This window comes from Hordeum vulgare, chromosome 1H (genome assembly GCF_904849725.1).
Source record: "Hordeum vulgare subsp. vulgare chromosome 1H, MorexV3_pseudomolecules_assembly, whole genome shotgun sequence".
Taxonomy (NCBI): Eukaryota; Viridiplantae; Streptophyta; class Magnoliopsida; order Poales; family Poaceae; genus Hordeum; species Hordeum vulgare.
Genome location: NC_058518.1, coordinates 312790724 through 312812922, shown reverse-complemented (window position 1 = coordinate 312812922; position 22199 = coordinate 312790724).

Here is a 22199-nt window from a genome sequence, read left to right as displayed (position 1 = left end):
ATGAAATTCTGTTACAGAAAGTCTTATTTTGTAAAATCTATAGTAAAAGTGACTAACATTATATAAATAAAAATTTGTTACAAAAAATTACATAACATGATATGAAGCATGGTCCATTTGCTATGCATTTTACAAAATGCAAAGTTCTGCTGACATCCATGGACTTGGTGAATTTAATGAGTGTCAATCTCGTAGAACATTGCCTTAGATACTTCAATGTCTTAAAACATAGTGACATATATATTTAGTGGGTATGAAAATGACATGAATTTAAAATAGACATAATATTTTCCAACTTTCATAATTATATCATAATCATACGATGCCATCATTATTTACTATGAATCTTATAAAATGCAACCTTGCATGGAAAGCATAGGCATGACATGAATGCACACATTATCTAGTGCAAAACTCATGTAGGATTCAAATGCATAAGAGCTATAGGTTAATGGCTATCGTCATGCCAAGTTTGTAAGTCTTAACAAATTCGATCAGTTATACTGTGATGCATTTTCGTAGCAGAGTTTTTTATTAAAAATTAATCCTAATATAGATGAAAATGCTACCACTGCATAGAACACAAAAAAATACACAACATTCATATGAAGCACGTTTTCATCGAATGCGTGGATTAAAAGTTACAGCGGGTAAGATAGTGTGGCTCCTTTCAGTTAATCGCCACATAATGTAGTGTGTGGCTCCTTTCACTTAGGCGCCACACAACCAAACATGTGGCAGCGGATGCCACGCTGGCCAGAGGTGTAGCGCTCATACGTCACGCTCTACACAGTGTAGTGTGGCGTCCGGCTGTTGGACGCCACACAAAAAGGTTAGTCGTATGAATTTTTTTTCATGCATGGTTCATTTTGTGAATTAGCTGCGTCTATAGGTTAATTGTATCCATTTTGCCATTGTTGGATAAAACAAAAACGGTTTGGGTTGAATGTTAGAAACAATTCCTTATTTAACAATATCTTTAAATTCGTTTTCTTATTTTACACTAAAAAACTTTTTTTAACAACAACGACTCTAAATTTTATGTTCAGTATGACACTTATCAATTTTAAACCTAAATTGCATTTGAAAAGAATCTTTTGTTTTTCATGTGATATGTAAGTGTGTAAAGTAATAGCATGCACACAGTATTAGTGTCGACGATAACACACGGGCACACGCACGGGCACACGCAGCAAGACACACACGGAGCAGCACATATAGCAGCACACACGCACACATGTAGCTGCACACGCACGCATTAGCACACACGCACACATGTAGCAGCACACGCACGCATCAACACACACGCAACACCATGCACACACACATGCAGCATCGATAGCACACGTGTGCATACACACACGCAGCAACACGCACACAAACATATCACATGAGGGCAAAAGGCTCTTTTTAAGTGTTAGTTTGGTTTAAAATGGACAAAAGTATCATAAAAGACATAGAATTTAGACTCACTATTAGATAGGGAAAAACTTATTTTATTGATGTCAAATATGACATAAAATTTAAACACGATTTTAAATAAAGAATTCTCACCTGAATGTTTGGCAAACTATACAGTTCAAACTTTCAAAACTTGTTACCACCACTACCTGTGGTTTATTGTTTCCTTTTATATTTTGTGTTAAATTTTGATTATAGTTTTAACAAAAAAATGCATGTTATGAAAAACATATCGTTGAATTCATATTTGAACATAACTTACGACAAATATTAATTTTTTATGTACAGTTTATATTTTATTAGCTAAAATCATGGTTGAAATATGACCCTGAATACGAGGACTAATAAATCAGGACAAAGGTAATACAATCTATGACCAATGTTGTGTTTTTCAAGTTGTACATACACGCACGCACATACCTATAGTTACACCCACCCATAAATGCATGTACAATCCATCCATATGAGCACATTCGATAGATAATGTTGGATCACATCTTGACCCATTGTGTGTATGCTAGGGAGGTTTGGCATACTTCTTTTGATCGGTGTCGGATCAACATCCCATGCCTTGTCGCGGACGACTGTTTTAACTCATAGTGGTTCGCCAATAGAATAGGTTCAACAAGGTAGATAAGTGTGGATTCGATACATTGGTGATTGCGATTGTGTGGGAGCTATGGAAGCATAGAAATGTGAGGGTGTTTCATAGGGTTGAACAACAAAAAAAGTTATCTCAACTTGTCTCCTTGATCTTCCAGAAACTAGTCATGTGGAAGTTTGCCGGTGTTGGAGGTCTTCAATGTTTCCTGAGAGAGTAGTCTTGAATTTCTTTTGTGGTGTAAGGTGTGGGTGTGCTCTTTTGGGTGTTCGCATATTTAGAGAGTTCCTTGTAAATCTTTGATGCCTTTTATAATAACATAGTATGCCACTCACGTACTTTAATAAAAAAGCACATTCGATAGAGTGAACTTAGATACTTTAAAGTTGATGAAATCATCATATGTCCACTATACCACGGGAATGTTACAATCAAAAAATGGAATAAATTCATGAAAATGCGAGCAATAAGAAGGTTTCACTCTACACTAAATAATGTGCAAGGCATGACTGTTTGTCACAAAATCTAACACAAGGAAAATTACGTGAACAACCAGCAATTCATTGCCCAACTTCAAAGTACTATGAGTAGTCCATGACCGGTTGGATCAAACAAGAATGGTTTGGCCTGAATATTTGGCAATTATAGCAGTCAATCTTCAAAACGTTAACGTTGAATCATTGTTATTCTTGCGTTTTTCAAGAAAATACAAACACATTACTCCTCATTTTAAATATGGGAGACCGGCCACCGCAACGATCTTGAGTTGTTCTACTTCTAAGGCCTCAGATGTGGTAAATATACTAGCAAAGTGTGATCCTTAATCCCATTATGTGTATTCTTTACTTTTAGCTCACAAAACCTCCCCAAGCTTGAGGTAAAGCCTCATGTTTGGTTTTAGAAAAAAATATTAATGTCTCTATGTACAACAATGACATTTGTATAATTGCATTTATGTTTTCATTGAAGCAACGAGACAATCTTGATAACTTGTTATACTTCTGGGTGGCGATTTATTGAGACATGTTCTAGCATATACTCCAAGTAAAATAGGGAACAACTTAAGAATAAAGTGTGGAAGGCTAGTGCCATAGAAAAATTTTAGCAAGATTTTCAATTTTATGGATATGATCAAAAACATTTTCATCATGCAATCCTAGAAAGCAAAGAGATTCATAATTATTAATAACATCATGTTCTATGGGAAAATCATAAGCATCACATTTAACATAAAATGGGAGAAGCACAAAATTCATCATTCAGTAAAAATATCTCCTAAAGTTCTTTTTTAAACGATCTTATCAAAGCATTTGGATCATTATCGGGGTCACGTTCTCTAATAGCTCTAGGAAAACTCACTTCAACATTAGTATGTGTGGTAGGATTAGGTGATGTACTTATTAGTGGAGTAGACGGTGCGTCATCCATAATTTCTTTATTTTTAATATAGGAAGATGACAATAAAGCAATTCTGCCAAAGCAGGATATTCAATAGTAGTAACATGAGCAGTAGCAACAATATCAATAGTCTCATCATGCGCATCATTAATAAGATGTGATATTGAAAGGATCGATATGGTTGACTAGATAGAGGGGGTGAATAGGCAACTACTATTTTTAGCTTTTCTTTAACAACTTAGGTTTAGCAAAGAATAGGTTGTCTAGATATGCATCTAGGTGAACAACCTATATGATGCTAACAACAACAATAACAAGCAAGTAATAAACCCAAAGTAAAGGTAAGAATTAACCACAAGTGGAACTGATGAAGACAAGGAAGCGTTTCCAAAGTTCCTTCCCTTTGAGGGGAAGCACGTCTCCGTTAGAGCGATGTGGAGAATCAATGTTCCCCAAGATGCCACTAAGGCCACCTTATTCTCCTCACACCCTCACACAATGCGAGATGTCGTGATTCCACTAGTGGTGGACTTGAAGATGGCGACCGAACCTTTACAAACAAGGTTGGGGCAATCTCCACAACTTAATTGGAGGCTCCCAACAACACGAGAAGCTCCACCATAATGGAATATATCTTCAAGGTGACCTCTGCCGTCTAGGGTGCTCAAACACCTAAAGGTAACAAGCTACACAAGGGATTAGTGGGGAGAATCAGATTTCTCTTGGTCGAAGTGTAGATCGAGGCCTTCTCCTCTAAACCCTGGAGCATCAACATGATTCGATGGCTAGGGAGAGAGATCAGGCAAGAATAAGCTTAGGAGAAACAATGGAGTTTTGGGGGAAAAGAAGTAAGGTCTCTTGGAGAAGAAGACCGACTTATATAGTGGAGAGGGAAATCAGATCGTTTCTACCCACAAGTCGTGTATAAGCAGTAGTACCACTCGGGGGAGCGGTACTTACGCCCACATGGATTTGAGTGCATGCTTTGGCACCACTTTTGGCCATGCGTTGGCTCGATCAACCCGTTCCCGCGTAGGTTCCCATGGACAAAACTGTGCTACGGATCTAGCTTCCCGCCCGGCTTGGCAAAATCCCCAAATTCCTAATGCTTGTCGACCTGCTATACAAACCTCACGGCTATCGACACAACATTGCCTTCATCCCCTCCCTCGCTTCTCCCCCAATCTCAAATGGCACCGGCCGTTTATTGTCGCTCAGCCACTCCGCCATAGGATAGCTCCAGGTGGGAGGCTTCATCCCACCAGCGCAACAGTCCTCTGAAGTGTGTAGTGCACGTGGCATCCCTAGTGGGTGTGTGCACGCCACCAACTACACGCTCCACCACCGCTGCCTGAAGGCATCTCTGGACGGTGGTCGCCAGGTCCGCCACCATACCGTCGCCTACCTTGGACACAAACCCCTGCCGTCATGCAGCGGGTCATCACCCACTCTACCACCGAGGCCCAAAGCGGGAGGTGGAGGCCGCCAAAGGCCCGCCATTGGGCTTCTGCATCGCAAACCTTGCACGCTACATCTACTACCTATAGAAGGAGGTGGAGCGCCAGGTCGCGCAGGCGAATAAGCTCATCAATGTCATGGTCGCAGGAGAAGCCGTCATGGTGGCACAGAATGCGTAGATCTACGTTGAGTCTCGCCGCTTTGAGTGGGCGTCTTAAGCGTCGGAGGGTAGCACTGGCAGGCAACAAACACGACTCCACCAACTCATCGTCAGGCTCCTCTACGGGCTCTTACTGAGCGCGCTCGATTCTGCTAGAAGTAGTACAAAGCCCCTCCATAGTACCAGTATTTAGGGGCTATTCTGTTTAGTTCATCTAACTATAGATATGGTAGAACTGTACCACGTACTTTAAATTAGTTAGTATATATGGTTGAACTAGCTATTTTAGTATGTGGTTGGCAAAATTGGGGAAAGTTTGTTCGGTTCAGCTGTCGAGTTGAACTATTTTATACAAAGACCACTGCTTAATGTATGAATGAAATCCATGTTTAGTGAATTTTAGTTGCAAAAATGCACCCTAATTGTAATTTTGTTCCTGTAAAATTTGACAAATGTGAGTGCTACAATGTTGACAAATGGTAATTTACCCAATATGATAGATGCAAATCTTCTCGGATTTTCTGTAGTAAGAACACAGGTCATATTAGAGAAACGTTTGCGTTGACACATTGCGCCAATCCTTCCGCCAATTTTTCACTTGGCTTATGGGCGAAGGAAACATAGTTGTTGATCTGCAAACGGGTATTCAACCTCAACCATTTGTGGTGAGTGTTTATTCAACCAAAAAAACAATGGTGTTTTTTGTTTACTATGTGAATTCAGAGATAAATACTTAGTTCATCAAACCATAAATTTCATTTAGTCAAGCTTTGAATTTACGTTCATATGATCGAGATACAATATAAATAAAACTAGTTGTGGTGGCGGTGGCAGCATCCTCCGCTGGCGATGTCGTGCTCTGGGGGCAGTTGTTCAATTCTTCAAACGAGACCAGAATGTTACGGACTTCCAAATCAAAGAGCGGGTCATCTCGAGATCGACGAACGGGGGGCCGGTGGGCCACGACAAGCAGTGCTGCGAGGAAACTATTGACAACGGCGTCCCAATCCACTGAGAGGGCCAGGACGGGTGCAGGCGCACACACGTGCATGGCAGCGGTGGGTGCAGGCGCGCGCATGGGGACCGGCGTGGCCTGTGTAGGGGCACGCACGAGCATAGGCGCGCGAGGAGGTGCTGCGCTTGCAGGTACACGAGCTTGCTTGGGTCCGCGGGGACCTCGCTAACGCCCGTGGATTCCATCTCTGCGATGATGCTTGGTGACCAACACATCAATGCCACGGGGATGGTTGCTGGCGCAGGCGCGTGAATGGTTATTTGCGAGTGCGCCAGGGCAGCATCCACTGTGGCATGCAGCTCTTATAGGGTCGTGTCCATGGCATCCCATTCGTCTTTATGTTCTATCTCCTCTGGCTCGGTATCGACTTGACCAAACCGGAAGACTAGTGGCATATGATCCTTGTGCGCCATGGTGTAGGTGCGTGGAGATTTGAATGATGAAGAGGAATGGGAGGTGATGAGATAGGATTATGAACTAGTGGGCAGTAAAGCCTCTTGTTAAACAGCGGCTCAAGTGCCACTGATGAACATCTTGGAAGCGAGGCACACGGATATGGAGGTCAAAGGGCTCGCTTCCCGGTGAGCCTACAACGAACTGCTTGCACGCCTCCCGGGGAGCTTGCGCAACGGAGGCCAGCTCGCATGGCTCCCATCAACTCAAATTACTACTTGCATGGCACCTCCTTGCCATTAAAGAGTGCGATGTGTGGCAGCATGTAAATGGGCAGTAGAACGCCCATGGTTTATAAATAATGCAAGTATTTGCGTGGTAACTTGATAGTTCTTTCTTCCAAAAAGCTTTTGTTGGCTATTAATGTGTGCACCTTTTCCCAAAGTGGACACAGAAAATATCACATCATATTTGTGCTATATCACGAGGCCATGCCCAATTTCTTGAATTTTGTGTGAGTTTTAGATTTATTATAGTTTAAACCAATATTCTCAATGTTGGCTCTAGAATAGAAAAATGTATTGGAAACGTGTCTCAAATAGGAAAACAAAATCCTATGATGCCATTATGTTCCATGTCATGAAACCGTGCCAAGTTTCTTGAATTTATGAAAACTTTTTGATTTACTTGAATTTAAAACCCAAGTTTCTTAATGTTTATGGCCGGGCCAAAAACCTGAGATGTTTGAAATTCATTTCCATTTCTTTGCATGGGACCTAAAGATGCAACCATGTACACTTATATGCTTTTTTAACCCATTTTGATGCACCAAACCTTTTGACTGTAGTTCAAATTTGAATTATGCACATTAGATACCAATGAAACTCAATTAATGTATGAAAAGGCAAAACGAACCCTCGATATAATTCCATATTTTAGCACGACACTCCTACTGGTCTATGTTACCTTTAGAAAAAGTTCAACGCGAGAAGAGGGAGGAGATGTCGTTTCGCCCACATAATGGCATGTTACGTGTGTTCCCTATTGGAATCACAAAGGCTTCCCGTGAGAAGCTCCAGTCTGTAAGGGGCTTGTGCCAAAACTTCTCCCAAATTGCTCATTTTTTACCACGACACATATGTGCCATGTCATGACATCATGCCAAGTTTAGTGAATTTATGATGAGTTTTTGATTTACGTGAATTTAAAACCCGAGTGTCTCAATGTTTGTGTGGCCAAGCCAAGACCACCAAGATATTTGAAATACATTCCCATTTCTTGCATGGGAACTGAAAATGCAGCCATGTACACGTATATGATTTTTAACCCATTTAGATGCACCGGACCTTGTGATTGTAGTTTAAATTTGAATTATGCACATCAAATGCCTATAAAACTCAATAAATGTATAAAAAGGGCAAACGAATCCTATTTACTTCCATATTTTAGCACGACACTCATGTTAGTCTATGTTGCCTCTATAAATAGTTCAAGGTGAGAAGAGTCCGCGGATGTCGTTTCTCCCATCATGTGAGGTGACGCGTTCCATATTGGAACCACAAAGAGCTTCCCATGAGAAGCTCCAGTTTGTGAGAGGTCTCTACCAAAACTTGACCCAAATTGAACATTTTTTTACCACGCCACATATGAGCCATGTCATAACATCATGCCAAGTTTCATGAATTTCTGACGAGTTTTTGATTTACCTGAATTTTAAAAACTTCTCATTTCTTGCATGGCCCCTCTATAGATGCAGTCATGGACACTATATGGTTTTTAACCCTTTTTGATGCACAGACCTTGTGATTGCATTTCAAATTTGAATTGCACACATTAAATTCCTAGAAAACTCAATTAATGTATAAAAATGCAAAACAAACCCTGAATAATTCCATACTTTAGCAAAACACACTCACTAGTCTATGTTCTCTAGAAAAAGTTCAAGACAAGAAGATGACGAATGTCATTTCATCCACATAATTAATGTGACGTGTTCCCTACCGGTACCACAAATCTTCCCGTGAGAAGCTTTGGTTTGTAAGGGGCTTGTGCCAAAACTTGTACCAAATCCACAAAAAAATTACCAAGGCACATATGTGCCATGTCATGACAACATGCCAAGTTTCATGAATTTTTGTCTTGTTTTGGATTTACAGTAAATTAAAACCAAGTTTTTCAATGCTTGCGGTCGAGCCAAGACCCCCCAGATGTTTGAAATTCATTCTCATTTCTTGTGATATAAAAGATGATGACATGGACACTTATATGATTTTCAACCCATTATGATGCACCGGACATCGTAACTATAGTTCAAAATTTAGTTATACACATTAAATGTCTAGAAAACTCGGCTGATGTATAAGAAAATGTTCAACCAAACCTTTAATAATTTCATATTTTATCACGACACCAGTATTGGTCCGTGTTCACTACAAATAAATCTTATTACAATTCAAACAACATCCCTTGTCGAAGTAACCTCATTTTTCGTTTGAAAAACAATATTAAAATCAAGTATATCATAAATAGTTCATGTGCATGAATCATGTGCGATGAAGTGCAAACTATCTTGGGTCAATCCTCATACATGGTCTTTTGTTAGAGCGTTGGTCTTTTGTTAGAGTAATATTGTTTAGGTCAACTAACTATGTTTAATTACCCGATTGAGTAAGTGCGGGCAATGTTGTAGGCTCTTTTGTGTAGTACTCAAAATTGCAAGTCATGTTAAATTAAGCAATGACATGGACAACCACCGTAACGAGGGAAATTCGGGCCAAAATTTGTCGTTGTATTCCCATCTTCTCTTCCAAATGAACATGACCAAAATTTCCACGTTCAATCTCATCAAACACGAGATAAACTATAGGATTCATTTGCAATGTTGGATATCGCACACAGTTCAGATAAAAATATTGTGTTCTATGTGACTGCACGCGCCAGTTTCTCGCCGCACCGGACAAAAGTTTTGGGCTGCCGCGCAAATATCTACCCCCCGTTGGAAATATGCCCTAGAGGCAATAATAAAATGGTTATTATCATATTTCCTTGTTCATGATAATCGTCTATTGTTCATGCTATAATTGTATTAACAGGAAACAGTAATACATGTGTGAATAAATAGATCACAATGTGTCCCTAGCAAGCCTCTAGTTGGCTAGCTCGTTAATCAATAGATGATCATGGTTTCCTGATCATGGACATTAGATGTCATTGATAATGGGATCACATCATTGGGAGAATGATGTGATGGACAAAACCCAATCCTAAGCATAGCACTAGATCGTATTGTTTGTATGCTAAAGCTTTTCTAATGTCAAGTATCTTTTCCTTCGACCATGAGTTTGTGCAACTCCCGGATACCGTAGGAGTGCTTTGGGTGTATCAAACGTCAGAACGTAAGTGGGTGACTATAAAGGTGCACTACGGGTATCTCCGAAAGTGTCTGTTGGGTTGGCACGAATCGAGATCGGGATTTGTCACTTCGTGTGATGGAGAGGTATCTCTGGGACCACTCGGTAGAACATCATCATAATGAGCTCAGTGTGACTAAGGAGTTAGTCACGGGATGATGGGCTATGGAACAAGTAAAGAGACTTACCGGTAACGAGATTGAACAAGGTATAGGTATACCGACGATCGAATCTCGGGCAAGTTCTATACCGACAGACAAAGGGAATTGTTGATATGTCTCCATCGTCTATAATTTTTGATTGTTTCATGCCAATATTCTACAACTTTCATATACTTTTGGCAACTTTTATACTATTTTTGGGACTAACATATTGATCCAGTGCCCAGTGCCAGTTCCTGTTTGTTGCATGTTTTTTGTTTCGCATAATATCCATACCAAACGAAGTCCAAACGTAATAAAAACTTACGCTGATTTTTTTTGGAATATTTCTGATTTTTGGGAAGAAGAATCAACGCGAGGCGATGCATAGAGTGCCCACAAGCCCTGTAGCCACGACTAGGGGGTGGGCTCGCGGCTGGCAGGCTTGTGGTCACTCCTTAAGGCGGTTGGAGCCCTTCTTACGCCACAAGAAATATAATATCCGGAAGAAAATCGTGTTAAAATTTCAGCCCAATCGGAGTTACGGATCTCCGGGAATTTAAGAAACGGTGAAACGCAGAATCTGGGAGCGCAGAAACAGAAGGACATAGAGAGAGAGATCCAATCTCGGAGGGGATCTCGCCCCTCCGCCGCTATGGAGACCATGACCAGAGGGGAAACCCTTCTCCCATCTAGGGAGGAGGTCAAGGAAGAAGAAAAAGGAGGGGGGGCTCTCTCCCCCTCTCTCCCGGCGGCACCGGAACGCCGCCCGGGACATCATCGTGTGACGACAATCTACACCAACACCTCCGTCATCTTCACCAACATCTCCATCATCTTCCCCCATCTATATTCAGCGGTTAACTATCCCGCAACCCGCTGGACCCTCTACTTGAACATGGTGCTTTATGCTACATATTATTATCCAATGATGTGTTGCTATCCTATGATGTCTGAGTAGATTATCGTTGTCCTATCGGTGATTGATGAATTGCTATGATTGGTTTAATTTGCTTGTGGTTATGTTGTTGTCCTTTGGTGCCCATCATATGATCACGCGCGTGGATCACACCATAGGGTTAGTTGTATGTTGATAGGACTATGTATTGGCAGTCTAGAGTGACAGAAGCTTCAAACCTAGCACAGAAATTGATGCATATGGGATTGAAGGGGGACCAATATATCTTATTGCTATGGTTGGGTTTTACCTTAATGAACGTTAGTAGTTGCGGATGCTTGCTAATAGTTCCAATCATAAGTGCATAGAATTCCAAGTAAGGGATGACATGCTAGCAGAGGCCTCTCCCACATGATACTTGCTATCGATCTAGTAACGTAGTCAATTGCTTAGGGACAATTCCACAACTCCTACCACCACTTTTCCACACTCGTTAGACACTCGTAGTTGTTTCTTTATCTAACCAGCCCCTAGTTTTATTTACGTGTTCTTTACTTTCTTGCAAGCCTATCCTATCACTCCTACAAAGTACTTTTAGTTTCATACTTGTTCTAGGTAAAGCGAACGTAAAGTGTGCGTAGAGTTGTATCGGTGGTCGATAGAACTTGAGGGAATATTTGTCCTACCTTTAGCTCCTCGTTGGGTTCGACACTCTTACTTATCGAGAAAGGCTACAATTGATCCCCTATACTTGTGGGTTATCAAGACCTTTTTCTCGCGCCATTGCCGGGGAGCAATAGGGTGGGGTGAATATCCTCGTGTGTGCTTGTTTGCTTTATCACTAAGTAGATTTATTTGTTGTTCTAAGTTGTTCTCTATCTTTAGGTATGGATATGGAACACGAAATACCAAAAAAATTAGGTGTACTTGCTACTCATGGAGATGGGGAACCTCCTAAAACCCCCGATGCTCGTTACGTGGAAAATATTATATACTTCTTTAATAATCCTGAGAAAGCCCCATTCAATTATATAATGGGATACACGTTGGATCAATGTGAATACTTTAGGGGTTATCGCTTGACTCAAAAAGGGAAACTTTTATGGGATCAAATCCATTTGTTGAAATGGTATGCTTGGGAACTATGCAAGAGACATGGTGTTACTTGTTGCTCTAGGATGAAGGCTCCACACCTTCCCTTTTCTTGTGAGTTTAATGATCATAGAACCTTGGCTTCTTATGCTAATGGTATATATGATTACTATGATGTGAGTTTGTTGCTTTTATGGGTGCTTGTGAAACTGAGGCTCTGTTTAAAAGGTGTGATGATAATGATGATGCTCCTTACCGATCTGAAAATTTGGCTATGCTTATTGTTATACTAATTATGAATATAATGCCCATATTGAATGATTTAAGGAGAAATTCTATGTTGCCCAAGAAGAGACTATTATTTTGCAGGTAACTATGGAAGAAGAAAATGCTGAAATTGTGAGCTCATTAGATGAAAAAGATGACGAGGAGAGCAAAGAACAAAAGGAGGAAGAACGGAATAGCTACCCGTGTCCACCTTCTAATGAGAGTAACTATTCTACTCATACATTATTCAATTTCCCTTCGTTCTTACCGAAGGATGAATGCTATGATCCCTTGGATTCGTTTGAAATATCCCTTTTTGATGAACTTGATGCTTGCTATGCTTGTGGCCATGATGCCAATATGAATGATGCTTATGAAGATGAGCTAGCTATAGCTCCTTATGTTACACATGATGATTTTTATGAATATAATATGCATGTGCTTGCTGCTCCTACTTGCAATTATTATGAGAGAGGAACTACATCTCCACCTCTCTATGTTTCCAATACGATAAAATTGCAAGAAACTGCTTATGCTATGTATTGGCCTTTACTTGGTGTGCATGAACTGTTCTTTTATGACATGCCAATGCATAGGAATAGAGTTAGACTTCGTCATTGCTTGATATATGTTACCTTGTGCTCACTACTAAATTTCAAATCATTGCTAATTAAAATTGGCTTTGATATACCTTGGGATCCGGGTGGATCCATTACTTGAGCACTTTATGCCTAGCTTAATGGCTTTAAAGAAAGCGCTGCCTGGGAGACAACCCGGAAGTTTTAGAGAGTCATTTATTTCTGTTGAGTTCTTTTATTTAGTTTAAAAACAAAAAAATATAGAGGGGAACTTAAATTTTTTCAAAAAGAGAAGCGATTGAAAGGTGATGCATTGCGGAAGGGAGGGTCGACCTTGAACACTTGCGTTCATGCTCATGGAAACAATGTAGAATTTTTCATGGAAGTTTCTCACAAAAATAATTATCCCCTTGTAAAATTCCTTTGTGTTTTTTAAAATAACGTGCCGAGTAAAGCCTTTACGATTAGTTTGGGTGATAGTTGTTTGATCACGCTAAGAAAAGATAGAAACTTTCTGCTCACAAAATTAATTTTCATTTTTATTATGGAAGAGATTTTGAGTTGATTCTTTTTTATGCTGAGTGATATGCAAATTTTCCAGACGTTCGTAAGTTTTCAGATTTTTTGAGATATCAGAAGTATACGGAATATACAGATTGCTACAGACTGTTCTGTTTTGACAGATTCTGTTTTCTACGCATTATTCTCTTATTTTGATGAATCTATGGGTAGTATCGGGGGGTATGAACCATGGTGAAGTTGGATTATAGTAGATATAATGCTAATATAATTTAGAATGAGTTCACAACAGTACTTGAAGTGGTGATTTATTTTATTAAACTAACGGATCTCACGAAGTTTTGTTGAGTTTTGTGTGATTGAAGTTTTCAAGTTTTGGGTGAGAGCACGATGGATGAAAGAATAAGGATAGGCAAGAGCCTAAGCTTGGGGATGCCTGAGGCATCCCAAGGTAATATTCAAGGAAGACTCAAGCGTCTAAGCTTGGGGATGCCCCGGAAGGCATCCCCTCTTTCGTCTACAATCTATCGGTAATTTTACTCGGAGCTATATTTTAATTCGTCACATGATATGTGCAAATGCTTGGAGCGTCTTTTGTGTTTATTTTTTTTCCTTTTTTATTTTATGCACCATGCTGGTATGAGATAGTCCTTGGTTGGCTTTATAGAATGCTTCTTGTGCTTCACTTATATCTTTTGAAGTTTGGATTGCCTGTTTCCCTACACATAGAAAACCGCCATTTGTAGAATGCTCTTTTGCTTCACTTATATTTGTTAGAGCGGGGCATATATTTTGTAGAAAGAATTAAACTCTCATGCTTCACTTATACCTATTTAGAGAGTTAACAGGAGTTGGCCATTCACATGGTTTGTCACATCCCTAACCCTTAAGCAAGATAGCATTGTGCTCATGTCTTCTTTGCATTTGCATCTAAGAAGTTTCAACAAAAACAACAAAGTGGCAAAGGAAAAACTCAAAACCCTAGCCACCATTTCAATTAAAGGAAATTTTAACTAGTTCAAAATCAATGAACCCAAAATGGCCTCAAGAAATGTTCAAACTTTCTGATAAATCATGAAAGTAAATGAGCATTGGAGAAAACTATTTTCTTGACACTTTAAGCATTTTAAATAAATGCAAAAGCCACTGGTTTCAAATTTAAAATTTGAAATCAGAAACTATAATTTTCCAAAAATGTTGAAAGTCTTGGAAATGAGTGGGGATATTATAAAAAATATTACAGGAGGTCTAAAATAGTTTTTACCTTTTGTTTTGGAGCTGAAATAATTAGCAAAGCAATAAATAGAAAAACAGAAAAAAAAACCCAGAGGAAATGGAAAAAAACTTACCTGTCGCCCAAGCCAGGCCCGGCCCATCTCCCCGCTCGTCCCCTCCCTCGCGCCAGTAGGCAGCAGGAGGTGGCCGCCGCCTCCTCCGGCGCGGCCACGCACCTGCGTGCCTGCGTGGCCGCCGGTTCGCGCTGGCGACGATGGGGATAAGCTCCCCAGAGCCTCCCCTATCCATTCCCCGCCTCGGTTCTCCTCCTCCTCCCGGATCCCCTCCTTCTCCCTGCTGCCGCCATTAGAGCCGAGCTCGAGCTCGAGCTGCCCGTGCCCCTGGCCATAGAATCCCCTCCCAGAGCACGCCATTAGCTCCGCCTCGTCGCCCTGGTCGTCTCTGCAGAAGCCGAAGCCTCCTCGAGCCCTGCAACGCCCGCAACGCCGTCGTCTTCCTCCTCCGGCCGCCGGACCTCTCCCGTCGATTCGTCGCCCCCAGGCCTTCCCCGAGCCGTCTAAGCTCTACTCTGCACTCCCTGTGAGCATGCGGTCGTTTCCCCTAAGTTTCCCCCGTCGATCCCCTCCTCTAGCGCTAGTTTCACCGGAGCCCGACGAGGACCGCCGCTGCCGCTCGTCGCCGGTAGCCCTCCGATGATCAGCCCGTCCTTCCGAGGGCACCAACAGCTCCAGCAAGACGTGTAGATGCCGTAGCAGCTAAGAACCGAGCGTAGATCCCCCTGGTTCAAAGACCCCGAGGACGCCCGAGCTTCGGCCGCCGCTCCGGCTCGTCGCCGACGCCTCTTCCGGCGACCCTAGCCTCCCCAGTTGGTCCTGCCAGATCGGCCACTTCGCGAGCTTGCCGTAGCTGCCAACCGCGTGTGTTTTCGTGTTGTGCAGCGCCGTCTAGGTCGCCTCCGGCGAGCCCTCCGCCGCGGGTTTGGTCGCCGGCGACCACCCTCCGGTGGTCGTCGACGTGGCCGACCATTAGGGCGTAATCGCCCTCCCCTCAGTCGCTGACAGAGGGCCCCACGCCTGGTCAAACCCCAATTAGGGGCTGGTCAGCGCGGGATTAGTCCCAGAGAGGCTGACCAGTGGGGCCCCCCTGTCAGGTTTGACCTGCACAGGTCGGCTGACCTGCTGACGTCAGCCTGATGCAATAAATGGAATTTCCAGTTTAAAACTAATTCAGGAAATTGCTAAAAATTGCAAAAATCATAGAAATTAATCTGTAACTCCAATGAAAATAATTTATATATGAAAAAGTATCAGAAAAATTCAAGGATTCTGATTATGCTATTTTCAACTATGTTTGAAAAAGTTACAGGACCCTAATTTGTGAAATAAGGAATAATTCAATTCTTTAATCACTTTATAAATGGAATTTGCAAAAATATCCAAATTTCATTATAAATACAATGATCACACACTGCCCTAGATATAAATCAGTACCATAACATGACATTTCATGCATGTTAACATTAGGTTGATCTGAGCATCAGGTCGAATCAATTAAACCGGTATCCGAGAATACCGTTTGAATTGCTATTCGAATGTGATTCAAATCAACTCTAAACCTAAAACATCTTGATTATAATAACTTATCATTTTGCATTCTCATGCCATGCTCATGCATCATTTTGATTGCATATGATTGCTATTGAATGTTGCCATTCATTTCGGTAGGCTCCGCACCCCCGGATTCCACCGAATATTCGTCTGACGGATATCGTTCCTCCTCTGAGCAACAAGGCAAGCAACCCTTTTGATCATCCCGATAACTCCTATGTTCTTGCTCCTGCACCTATTTATTGCATTAGGATCAAATGCTTCAACTGCTTTTGCCACGATAGTTGGACCCACTTCCTTTGCATGACTTAACCTTGTCACAGTAAATAGCCGAACTTTGCAACCTAGCATACCTGGTAGTTGCTTGAGCTATGATGTGCCTTATCCTGCTATGCATGCTATGCTTAGAGTTGTGTATGGTCTGTCATCTGGGAGATGAACAGAAATGTGGAATGTGTTCGGTGAGCAAAGGTCGTGTGTTGAACTTGATTTGGTAAAGGTACCGGTGAAAGGCTGTGTAGGAGTACATGGCGGGTTGTTTCATTGGAACCGTCCATAGGAACTGAGTTCCGTGTATGTAATCCAAGACTAGATACTACCACATGCTGGGCCCTGAAATATGACCCCGCTCGGCCTATTAATCGCGTAGTACTCGGTCCAGGAGTTGCAAGTAGTTTCTGGTGTTTATAGTAATGCTGGAGGCCGTGCATGGTGCTGACCTGAGAGGTGGGCCGTGATGCGGTAGGCAGTGGCACGGTGTACCAAGTGGCACCCGGACGGTGGACTTGGGAACCCTGCGCACATCGTTTGAGGCCGTGGCGGAAACCTCGGCCGGACTTCCGTACGGGTTACTCTCAGATAGGCGATAAACCTAGACTAGGTACTAGTGTGGTTAACGGTCGTGGCCGACTCCCTCGCTGGGCTTCCGCTTGAAGGTTGCCGAGGTGCATGACATGCACATGGCGATAAGTGGCGGGAGCGTGTATGACGAAGTACACCCCTGCAGGGTTATGATCTATTCGAATAGCCGCGTCCGCGGATATGGACTACTTGGAGACATATGTTGTTCATAGATAACTTCAATGGCTACTCATAAAATTGTCAAGATAAGCGTGAGTGTCGTGGACGGCATTTTCGTATGGAGACGGAATGATTCCACAATAGTGTATTGTTGTGGTGTTAGTGGACTCGTGTGCGAGAAATCAAGTTGTCAAAACTAATTTCAAAAAGCAAGTTGTCTAGCCACGAGTCAAATGCTGGCTTCCCGCATGAAACCCCACAATACCTTTTGATACCTTGCATGAGTAGTTAGTTCTCCTAAAGTCTTGCTGAGTACCTTCGTACTCATGTTTGCTTAATAAATGTTGCGGAGGTTGCTAATGACCCTAATGGAGGGTTCTTCGTAGACATCGACGACGACGAGTAGCTGGTGTCCCAGCTACGATCTGGCCCTACGTCGGCTCTGTAGTATAGTCAGGCCATGTGCCTTCTAGTTGCACTGTCTGTACCCAGACAGTTTATAACTCTTCCGCTGGCTTGTATTTGTATGACTGTTATTATGGGTCGAGAGACCTTAATGTGTAATATTATGTGTGTGGCTCTTCCGAGCCTCTTAAATAAAGCTTGTATGGTTATGGTTATGTTGTGATGCCATCGATGTATCTATACATATCGGTATGCCATGCGTACGTGTGTCTTACTTGATATGTATGGGGTTCGAATACCTAGTCGTGAACTTTAGTAGCACTCCTTACAAGGAAATGCCCCTTTGTGATCCAACGAGCCTTGGTAGTTCGCTACTGCTCCAGACACATTGGTTGACCGGCATGTGTCCTTCTTAGCTGCTGTGTCTGTCCCCTTTGGGGAAATGTCACGCGACGTAATGGAGTCCTTGTAGCTTGCTACGACTCCTCTACGTTCGTTGATGACCGACACCTGCTTTGTTGGGTCATGTATGCCTGTCCTTGTGCGGAACTGCCACTTTGGTTTATGACTAGACATGTCGATCCGGGTTCTTTGACATTGGATTGCTAGCGACACTATCGCATACGTGAGTCAAAAGACGCAAACGGTCCCGGCTAAGGTAAGGCTGCAGCCGTGGAGTTAACCGTGCGTGAGACCACAAAGGGATGTGATGTGTTACAGGCTGGATTCCTATGGCTTAGGATCGGGGTCCCGACATGGTTAGTCATAAAATCCTACATAAAACTTGTAGATCACTGAATATGATATGTTTGATTCCTTGCAATAGTTTTGCGACATGAATATGTGATATTAGAGTCATGCTAGTGAGTAATTGTGTATTTGTAGAAATACTTGTGTTAAGGTTTGTGATTCCCGTAGCATGCACGTATGGTGAACCGTTATGTGATGAAGTGGGAGCATGATTTATTTATTGATTGTCATCCTTTGTGTGGACGTCGGGATCGCGCGATGGTTAACTCCTACCAACCTTTCCCGTAGGAGCATGCGTGTTGTACCTTGTTTTGATGACTAATAGACTTTTGTAATAAGTATGTGAGTTCTTTATGACTAATGTTGAGTCCATGGATTATACGCACTCTCACCCTTCCACCATTGCTAGCCTCTCTAGTACCGCGCAACTTTCACCGGTGCATTACACCCACCATATAGCCTTCCTCAAAGCAGCCACCATACCTACCTATTATGGCATTTTCATAGCCATTCCGAGATATATGACCATGCAACTACCATCGTTCCTTCTCATGACATGTGCCACCACTTCCATATTGCCATTGCATGATCGTAAGATAGCTAGCATGATGTTTCCATGGCTTGTCCATTTTTTGATGTCATTGCTATGCTAGATCATTGTCACGGTACACTACCGAAGGCATTTCATATAGAGTCATCATTGCTCTAAGTATTGAGTTGTAAGTGTGGTGATCATCATTAATAGAGCATTGTCCCATGTGAGGAAATAAAAGAGGCCAGCGAAGCCCATTTATAAAAAAGAGGCCAAAGATGCCCACCAAAATGAAACAATAAAATAAAAAAGGAGGCCAAAGAGCCCAAAAATGAGAGAAAAGAGATAAGGGACAATTTCTACTATCCTCTTTCCACACTTGTGCTTCAAATAGCACTATGATCTTCATGACAAAGAGTCTGCTATGTTGTCACTTTCATATACTAGTGGGAAATTTTCATTATATAACTTGGCTTGTATATTCCAATGATGGGCTTCCTCAAAATTGCCCTAGGTCTTCGTGAGCAAGCAAGTTGGGTGCACACCCACTAGTTTCTTTTGTGAGCTTTCATACACTTATAAGCTCTAGTGCATCCGTTGCATGGCAATCCCTACTCACTCACATTGATATCTATTGATGGGCATCTCCATAGCCCGTTGATACACCTAGTTGATGTGAGACTATCTCCTCCTTTTTGTCTTCTCCACAACCACCATATTCTATTCCACCTATAGTGTTATATCCATGGCTCACACTCATGTATTGCGTGAAAGTTGAAAAAGTTTGAGAACACTAAAGTATGAAACAATTGCTTGGCTAAAACCAGGGTTGTGCATGATTTAAATACGTTGTGTGGGGAAGATGGAGCATAGCCAGACTATATGATTTTGTAGGGATAACTTTCTTTGGCCATGATATTTTGAGAAAACATGATTGCTTTGTCAGTATGCTTGAAATATTATTGTCTTTATGTCAAATGATAGACTATTGCTTCGAATCACTCGTGTTTCAGTATTCGTGCCATGATTAGATTATATGATCAAGATTATGGTAGGTAGCATTCCACATCAAAAATTATCTTTTTTTTATCATTTACCTACTCGAGGTCAAGCAGGAATTAAGCTTGGGGAAGCTGATACGTCTCCGTCATATCTATAATTTTTGATTGTTTCATGCCAATATTCTACAACTTTCATATACTTTTGGCAATTTTTTACTATTTTTGGGACTAACATATTGATCCAGTGCCCACTGCCAGTTCCTGTTTGTTGCATGTTTTTTGTTTCGCAGAATATCCATACCAAACGAAGTCCAAACGTAATAAAAACTTACGGGGATTTTTTTGGAATATTTATGATTTTTGGGAAGAAGAATCAACGCGAGGCGATGCACGGAGTGCCCACAAGCCATGTAGCCACGGCCAGGGGGTCGGCCCATGGCTGGCAGGCTTGTGGCCACTCTTTCGCCGCAAGAAAGATAATATCCGGAAGAATATCGTGTTGAAATTTCAGCCCAATCGGAGTTACGGATCTCCGAGAATTTAAGAAACGGTGAAACGCAGAATCTCGGAGCGCAGAAACAGAAGGACACAGAGAGAGAGATCCAATCTCGGAGGTGCTCTCGCCCCTCCGCCGCCATGGAGACCATGGACTAGAGGGGAAACCCTTCTCCCATCCAGGGAGGTGGTCAAGGAAGAATAAGAAGGAGGGGGCTCTCTCCCCCTCTCTCCCGGCGGGGCCGGAACGCCGCCCGAGACATCATCGTGTGACGACGATCTACACCAACACCTCCGTCATCTTCACCAACATATCCATCATCTTCCCCCATCTATATTCAGCGGTTCACTCTCCCGCAACCCGATGTACCCTCTACTTGAACATGGTACTTTATGCTACATATTATTATCCAATGATGTGTTGCTATCCTATGATGTCTGAGTAGATTATCATTGTCCTATCAGTGATTGATGAATTGCTATGATTGGTTTAATTTGCTTGTGGTTATGTTGCTGTCCTTTGGTGCCCATCATATGATCGCGCGCGTGGATCACACCATAGGGTTATTTGTATGTTGATAGGACTATGTATTGGCAGGCTAGAGTGACAGAAGCTTCAAACCTAGCATAGAAATTGATGCATATGGGATTGAAGGGGGACCAATATATCTTATTGCTATGGTTGGGTTTTACCTTAATGAACGTTAGTAGTTGCGGACGCTTGCTAATAGTTCCAATCATAAGTGCATAGAATTCCAAGTAAGGGATGACATGCTAGCAGAGGCCTATCCCACATGATACTTGTTATCGATCTAGTAACGTAGTCAATTGCTTAGGGACAATTCCGCAACTCCTAACACCACTTTTCCACACTCGTTAGACACTCGTAGTTGTTTCTTTATCTAACCAACCCCTAGTTTTATTTACGTGTTCTTTCCTTTCTTGCAAGCCTATCCTATCACTCCTACAAAGTACTTTTAGTTTCATACTTGTTCTAGGTAAAGCGAACGTAAAGTGTGCTTAGAGTTGTATCGGTGGTCGATAGAACTTGAGGGAATATTTGTCCTACCTTTAGCTCCTCGTTGGGTTCGACACTCTTACTTATCGAGAAAGGCTACAATTGATCCCCTATACTTGTGGGTTATCAAGACCTTTTTCTCGCGCCATTGCCGCGGAGCAATAGGGTGGGGTGAATATCCTCGTGTGTGCTTGTTTGCTTTATCACTAAGTAGATTTATTTGTTGTTCTAAGTTGTTCTCTATCTTTAGGTATGGATATGGAACACGAAATACCAAAAAAATTAGGGTCTACACACTTAAGGTTCGATGACGCTAGGGTTATAGGGAATTGTTATATGAGGTTCCGAAGGTTGTTCGGAGTCCCGGATGAGATCCCGGACATCACAAGGAGCTCCGGAATGGTCCGGAGGTAAAGATTGATATATAGGATGGATGGGTTTGGACGCCGAAAATGTTTCGGGCACCACCCGCAAAGTGCCGGGACCACCGGAAGGGTTCCGGAGGCCCACCGGAAGGGGCCACAAGCCCTGAAAGGCTACATGGGTCAAATGCGGGAGGGAACCAGCCCCTGGGTGGGCTGGTGCGCCCCCCACACTCAGCCCAGGCGCACCAGAGAGGGAGGGAGGGGAAACCCTAGGCGCTGGTGGGCCTAAGGCCCACCTAGGGGTGCGCCACCCCCCTCTCCTCCCTGGCCACCCCCTCTCCCATCTAGGGCTGCCGCCCCCCTCAAGGTGGAAACCCTAA